Source organism: Apium graveolens, chromosome 5, assembly GCF_009905375.1.
Source record: "Apium graveolens cultivar Ventura chromosome 5, ASM990537v1, whole genome shotgun sequence".
Taxonomy (NCBI): Eukaryota; Viridiplantae; Streptophyta; class Magnoliopsida; order Apiales; family Apiaceae; genus Apium; species Apium graveolens.
The window spans coordinates 160,929,175-160,937,633 of NC_133651.1; the positions used below are offsets into that span (position 1 = coordinate 160,929,175).

Here is an 8,459-nt window from a genome sequence, read left to right on the forward strand (position 1 = left end):
AAAAACGCATCAAATACATAAAATACTTGATTTCAAGACACCAATTCAAGCCATTATAAGACGTTCCAAGTGGTATAAAATGCCACTTATCACACCCCCAAACTTAAATCGATGTTTGTCCTCAAGCGTCACAGACTCAAAAACAAAACAAAAACATGCATGAATGCAATCTATATGAAATGCAACGATCTCCCTTACTACGACCAAACCAACCAACTTACGACATCTCAACAAATGCAATTAGGCGAACAAAAATAATCAAATCATGCAAACTAACATTCCGCCAGAAACGTGGTGTGTGCAGATGCTTAACAGATATGCTTCGAAACTAGATCAATTATCATAACTCGACTATCCTCAAGGTAATCACATGATTATACGAAGAATAAAATTCTAGGAACAAAATGACTTATAACACTTCAAGATTACTGGAGCTTATTACGGAATCCTGCTTTTTATTTATCACACAAACAAATGCTTATTTGACCGTGCAATGAGTGAGGTCTACAAAAGACTTATGCAATGGCATCCATGTAGCGAGCGTTAGGTTAGTGGATCCCAGACTATAAAAGCCTTATATCACTAGGCACAAAGTCCCCTAAGAACTTAATAACTCGAATACCAAAGAGCCCACTCGTGATCAATTATGCATTAACTCTCTATATTTTTTTCCATGCTTTTTTCTATTATTTTTTCTTCTTCTTCTTTTTTTTGAAAATTTCTGAGCAAGTGCGTTTCGCTCCATCTTGCTCAACCCTAGACTACTCGCATAAACATATGAGCCGGCTACTAGCCATTTGACGCCTAGCCACTATTAGTAATGAATTCCACTTTTTACTCCAATTTTTCTTTTCATGCTTTTTATCACTAAGAACCTATTATAAATTCTAAGCATAATCAATAGATTAACCTCGAAAACCATCAAACCATAACAACAATCTAGTCCCTAAGCATTCTCTAAGACTTAGTGAAATTACAAGTGTTTCTAGCATGCATGTCAACCTACAAGACTCAACATCACTTTAACGCTATCACTACACTTGCATCAACATCACAAATTAATTGGAAAAGCAACACAAAAGGGATCATGGTGTATGCATGAGCTACATGACATGATAAATAAATCTATGTAAAAAACTATATGGTAAAAAATATGCAACTATATGAACTAAACTATCATGAATATGCAACTATATGACATACACACAAAATATTCCTTAACTACCACCCCCAAACTTAAAATCTTCACTGTCCCCGGTGAAGGTAGTAGAAAGGAACACAGGGTATACCTACTCGGAGAGATCATCATCATCATCATCACCCTCAGAGGGTGGAGTATCAGGAGGCGGATATGCAGAGTCCTCACCAAAAACTGGCCACTGGATGTCAGCTCCAAGGCCTCTAAAAGCAGTCCCAAGTGCAAGGGTGAGCTCCTGAGCAAACCTGCTCTGCATCTCGTACATTACATCCATCCTCCTTGACAGCCTCCTATACTGGGCATCAGCCATCCCAGCACCCTCCTGAGCTCTAGAAGAACTAGCCTCATCACGCCGTGGTCTCGCCATGGTAGCACCGCGTGCTGGACGCCCTCCTGGAAGACGATAACCCAGCCCATGCTCCTCGGGCTCTCCACCAGTCCACTTCTGCATCGCATTCAGAGTCCCAGAGTCAATTGGAGCGGCCGACAACTGTAACTGCTCGTGAGATAGCCACTGAACTCCCACTGCTCGGCAAAGCTTTGTAACCGTGGATGCATAAGGGATGTTCATATGCTTAGCTCCCCTCAAAAACTTCAGAATTCCTTGGTAGATGAACTCACCAAGGTCCACATAGTACTCTTCATTCAAAATACCTCATAACAACTGTGCTCTCTCAACTGTGACCTCATGTGCATGTGAAGTAGGCAGAATATTAGCGCAAATAAAAGCATTCCATGCACGGGCATACCTATTCATTGCAATCGCCGGAAAATGGCGATACTCGTTAGTCCCAATGTTAAAGGTCCAAACTGTGCCCGGCCTACAGAGAGTAGCACAAATCAAATCAAAGTCAAAATCCTCCACAGTCTTCTCATTCCAATTCTCCTCCGTGGGTTTCCTCTGTCACTGCCCAATCACACGGCGAATCGCCGCAGGTTGATAATCCACCGTCATGCCCTGCACAACATAATAACCATTCTTTTCAGCCTTCGTGTTCGCATAGAACTCGTGAACAACGCTCATCGGAACTGCTTCAGGAGACTCACAAAAAGCAATCCAACCCTTCTCAGCAATCATTGGCAACAACTCCCCATCCCTCCCTGATGGTAAGAATCCCCTCTCCTTCAAAATCGGCTTTCCCAGAAGCCTAGTATACTCCTCCTCAGCAGCCCTATCAAACAAACGAGGCCTCGCAGCAGTACCCCTTGAAGAATCAGTAGTAGGGACAGTGTTGCTGCTATCAATAGTCCTAGATCTCTTGGGTGCCATCTAAACTGAGCAAAAGTGTTTAAGATTTATGTTTTTGAATATGGGAGAGAGTTTAAGGTTTGAAAGTGTATGGGGAGTATATGGAATAGTTGTATGTATATATAGGGTAGAGATTAGGGTAAAATTTGATTAGGAGTGAGTTTGAGGGTTAAAAACATGGGATAATGGGGAAATAGGTCGTGGGTAACGGGGCTGTGTTTTGTTTTTTTATTTTTCAGATTTTTTTTTGGATTTTATAAGACTTAAAAAAAAAAATTCTCCCAGTCGGGCCCTGAGCGGTCGCTCAGCAAAGCTTAGCGGGCGCTTAGCTTACTGAGCGGTCGCTCAGTAGAGCTGAGCGGGCGCTCAGGGGTCTACTGGGAAAAAAATTTCCTTGCCCTATTTTTTGATTTTTTGTGGTTTTGGATAAGTTACTAACTTCTAAGTGTTCCTATAACAACAAATCATGGGTTGCCTCCCAAGAAGTGCTTCTTTTTCTTCATTAGCTTAACGTAGCATACCTTAATCAAGTTGACAATAAAACGGCAGTAACCACTTCCCGGTTTGCCGTGTCCCCATAGTAATGCTTCAAACGCTGACCATTAACCTTGAATGCTTGGTCTGGATCATTCTCAAAAATCTCCACCGCTCCATGTGGAAACACAGTTTTGACAATAAAAGGTCCAGACCACCTTAATTTCAACTTCCCAAGAAAAAGTCGTAGACGAGAGTTGAATAAAAGAACTTGCTGCCCCGACACAAATGACTTAGGATATAACTTCATGTCGTGCAACCTTTTCACTTTTTCCTTGTACATTTTGTTGTTCTCGTACGCTTGGAGTCGAAATTCATCAAGTTCATTTAGCTGAAGCATTCGCTTCTTTCCAGCTGCATCTAGATCCAGGTTCAACTTCTTCAGTGCCCAATAAGCCTTATGCTCAAGCTCCGCAGGTAAATGACATCCCTTACCATACACAAGTTGAAATAGGGACATCTCAAGTGGAGTCTTATATGATGTTCTATAAGCCCAAACAGCTTCATCGAGCTTTAAAGACTAATCTTTCCTTGACGGACAAACAACCTTCTCTAAAATGCGCTTGATTTCTCTATTAGATACTTCCGCTTGACCATTCGTTTGCGGATGATAGGCAATAGCAACACGATGATTCACATTGTAGCGCTGCATCATAGAAGTGAACTTACGGTTGCAGAAATGCGACCCTTCATCACTTATGATTACTCGTGGCATTCCAAACCTTGTGAAAATCTGCTTATGAAGAAAATTCAACACTACCTTTGCATTATTCATTGGCAGAGCTTTGACTTCTATCCATTTTGAGACATAATCGACTGCCAGCAAGATGTACTGATTATTGCAAGACGAGACAAATGGCCCCATGAAATCGATTCCCCAAACATCAAAGACCTCGACTTCAAGCATCACATTTAATGGCATCTCATCCTTTCTCGTAAGATTTCCCACTCTTTGGCAATGATCACACTTTAAAACAAACTGATGAGCATCCTTAAATAACGTAGGCCAGAAAAAACCTACTTGTAGAATACGAGCCGTCATCTTCTCACCACCATAATGTCCACCATAAACTGTGGAGTGGCAGTCTCGTAATATCCCCCCCGTCTCACAGAATGGGATAAATCTCCTGATGATCTGGTGAGCTCCCTGTCTAAACAAATACGGTTTATCCCACATACACCACTTCACCTCATGCAGAAAATTATTCTTTTGAGCTGTATTCAAATTAGGAGGCATTATATTGCTGACAAGATAATTCACAATATCTGCGAACCATGGCTCTTCCTCCTGAACTGCAAACAACTGCTCATCCGGAAAAGATTCGTTGATCAAAGTCTTATCATGTGAAGTAGACTCAGGATTCTCCAATCTAGGGAGATGGTCAGCTACTTGATTCTCAGTACCTTTTCGATCCTTGATCTCTAATTCAAATTCCTGTAGCAAGAGCACCCAACAAATGAGTCTGGGCTTCGAATCCTTCTTGGAAACTAAATAGCAAATGGCCGCATGATCAGTGAACACTGTCACCTTTGTCCCAAGCAAATAAGATCGAATTTTTTTGAAACCAAAGACTATAGTCGAGAGCTCCTTCTCAGTAGTGGTGTAGTTCATTTGAGCTCCATTTAAGGTCTTGCTAGCATAGTAGACCACATGAAAGAGATTATTCTTGTGCTGCCCAAGAACTGTGCCCACCGCATAATCACTAGCATCACACATCATCTCAAAAGGCTCTACCCAGTCAGGTGCTGTAATAACTGGTGCAGTTATCAAACTCTTCTTGAGAGTCTCAAATGCCGTCAAGCATTCATCATCAAATTTGAAAGGCACATCCTTCTCAAGCAAGTTGCACAATGGCTTAGATATCTTCGAAAAGTCCTTGATGAAATGCCTATAAAAACCCGCATGACCAAGAAAACTACGGATTCCTTTCACAGAAATAGGTGGTGGAAGATTTTCAATGACTCCCACCTTGTCTTTGTCCATCTCGAGACCCTTACTAGAGACCTTATGCCCAAGAATAATGCCTTCACGCACCATAAAGTGACATTTTTTCCAATTGAGCACCAAATTAGTTTCCACACACCTTTTGAGTACTGCACGAAGATTATTCAAACATTCATCATATGAATGTCCAAAGACGGAGAAGTCATCCATGAACACCTCGACATTATTTCCAATCATATCAGAGAATATAGCCATCATACATCTTTGAAAAGTGGTCGGTGCGCCACATAAGCCAAATGAAACTCTGCGAAAAGCAAACGTGCCAAATGGACAAGTGAAGGTAGTCTTTTCTTGATCCTCTGGTGCAATACATATCTGATTATACCCCGAATAACCATCCAGAAGACAATAATACTCGTGACCGGCCAGCCTATCAAGCATCTGATCAATAAATGGAAGAGGGAAGTGATCCTTCCTCGCGGCCTTGTTCAACTTTCTGTAATCCTTGCATACCCTCCATCCTGTGACTGTTCGAGTGGGGATGAGCTCGTTCTTCTCATTTGCCACCACAGTAATACCTCTTTTCTTAGGTAAACATTGCACGGGGCACACCCAAGAACTGTCAGAAATAGGATAAATGATTCCTGCATCCAGCCATTTCAGAATTTCTTTCTTCACCACTTCTTTCATGATAGGATTAAGTCTGCGCTGTTGCTCAACAGTCGGCTTACTACCCTCCTCTAGCAGAATCTTATGCATGCAGTATGAAGGGCTGATCCCCTTGATATCTGCTATAGTCCATCCGATAGCCGATTTGAATTCTCTCAAGATCCTCAAGAGCTTGTCCTCCTCACTACCTGAAAGGTCAGATGTAATAATAATAGGTAGTGTAGATGCATCACCTAAAAAAGCATACCTCAAATGCCCAGGCAATGGTTTAAGCTCCAAGGTAGGTGATTTTTCAATAGATGGTTTGAGCTTTCCTTCAGCATTTTTGAGGTCTGAAGTACCAAGAGATTCAAATGGAATGTCTAGCTTTCGCCTCCAAGGAGAAGCATTTAGATATTGTAGTTGCTCATTGCCATCCTCATCATCACTATCAAATTCCCCCACTAAGGCTTTCTCTAATGCATCAGACATTAGCATATGATCAAGTTCTGAAGTAACCACAGAATCAATCAAATCCACTTTTAAGCACTCCTCATCTTCTGTAGGGAATTTCATCGCTTTGAATACATTGAATGTCACATCCTAATCCTGCACTCTCATAGTAAGTTCACCTTTCTACACATCTATCAAGGTACGGCCTGTAGCCAAAAAAGGTCTCCCCAAGATTATCGGAATCTTCTTATCTTCCTCGAAATCCAGAATAACAAAGTCTGCAGGAAAGAAGAGCTTATCCACCTTTACTAGCACATCCTCCACTATGCCTCATGGGTATGTAATAGAACGATCAACCAATTATAGAGACATGTAGGTGGGCTTTGGATCAGGCAAGTTCAACTTTTTGAAGATCGACAATGGCATCAGATTGATGCTTGCCCCCAAATCACAGAGGCACTTGTCAAAAGATAACTTTCCAATGGTGCAAGGAATGGTGAAGCTACCTGGATCTTTAAGCTTTGCAGGTAACTTTTGTTGTAGCACAACACTGCATTCTTCCGTTAAAGCAACGGTCTCCAGGTCATCCAGTTTCACCTTCCTTGAAAGAATACTCTTCATAAATTTCGCATAACTAGGCATTTGCTCCAAAGCCTCAGCGAAAGGTATATTAATGTGAAGTTTCTTGAACACCTGAACACCTCCAGAAACTTACCGAACTACCTATCCAGCTTTTGTTATTGCAATCTCTTTGGGAAAGGTGGTGGAGGATAGAGCTGTTTCTGCCCTGTATTACCCTCAGGCAGAGTGTGTTCAACAGTAGTCTTCCTTGGTTCCGCCGCTTTCTCCTTTTGCTTAGCATCTTCATTACCAACTTCAGCTTCTCCTTCTTTTGCTTTTTCAGTATCAGCAACTTTTCCAGACCTTAAGGTAATAGCCTTGACTTGCTCTTTACCTTCCTTCCTGCCTGGCACTTCAGTAACACTGGGAAGTGTGCCAGGTTGATGATTTAGCACTACATTGGCTATTTGACCGATTTGATTTTCCAAGGTCTTGATAGAGACCGCCTGACTTTTGCACAATAGCTTAAGTTCCTCAAAATCAGCACTAGAGGGTGGAGCTGCACCTCCTTGTTGAGGATATGATTGCCTTTGAGTATAATGCTGTGGTTGCTGGAATCCAGGTGGATTCAACTGTTTACTTATGCCTTGTTGATATGGTTGCTGAATAGCATTCTGATTATTACTCCAGCTGAAATTTGGATGATTTCTGTTCTTAGGTTGATTAGTAGCTGGCACAGGCTGCTGCGGTCGCTGATAATTGTTCACATACTGAACAGATTCATTAACAAGAGAACACTGATCCGTAGCATGAGAACCTACACAAAGCTCACAAACCATAGCTATCTGATTGACTCCATAGGTGGCTAGATAATCGACCTTCATAGACAACGCTTGGAGCTGTGTTGCAATAGCTGTAACTGCATCAACTTTCAGAATACCTGCTACCTTCCCAGGCATCATCCTTTGAGTTGGGTTTTGATGCTCATTTGCAGCCATAGTCTCAATAAGATTATAAGCCTCAGTATAGCTTTTGGCCCACAAGGCGCCTCCAGCTGCTGCATCGAGTATAAGCCGAGATTGGGGCCCCAAACCATTATAGAAACCAGTGATCACCATCCAATCAGGCATTCCATGATGTGGACACTTTCTCAACATTTCCTTATAGCGCTCCCAAGCTTCGCACATAGATTCTGAAGGTTGCTGCGCAAACTGAGTAAGAGCACTCCTCATAGCCGCAGTCTTGGCCATTGGATAAAACTTCACCAGAAACTTTTATGCAAGATCTTGCCAAGTAGTGATAGACCCAGCTGGTTCAGAATGTAACCAGTCATGAGCTTTATCCCTCAGTGAAAATGGGAAAAGCCTCCGCTTGATAGCCTCATCAGTCATACCATTATATTTGAAAGTACTACAGATCTGGACAAAATTCCTTATGTGCATGTTGGGGTCTTCAGTCGCAGCACCTCCGAAAGAAACAAAATTCTGTACCATCTGAATAGTGCCCGACTTGATTTCAAAGTTATTGGCCTCAATAGCCGGGTGCATGATGCTAGACTGAATATCATCAATTTTAGGCCGAGAAAAGTCCATAAGACCTGAATCTGCCGGAACTATACGATCACCCATGATTACTGGCTCTTTCTGCTCACTTCCTGAATCTGAATCTTCAAATTCTATCTTCTCCGGAATATCAAGAACTTCGTCTGTCTCCTCAGCCGTATCTAAAGTCGTCTTGCGAGTACAAGAACGTGTTTGCATAAATGCTCGCTAAGGTACCTGAAACACAACCGGAAACAATAAGTAACATGCCTTAATCACTGAGTCCTAATGACCACTGATGGTAAGTACATAAACTAAAAAAATACACTG

At 42.0% G+C, this 8,459-nt stretch overlaps 1 non-coding gene across 1 annotated transcript; it reads left to right on the forward strand.

Moving 5' to 3' along the window:
* The first annotated feature begins 7,716 nt into the window (after positions 1 to 7,716).
* LOC141662448 (small nucleolar RNA R71) lies at positions 7,717 to 7,823 on the forward strand. Its single transcript, XR_012550564.1, has one exon. It is a non-coding gene; the product is annotated as a small nucleolar RNA R71 (small nucleolar RNA).
* The last annotated feature ends 636 nt before the right edge of the window (positions 7,824 to 8,459 follow it).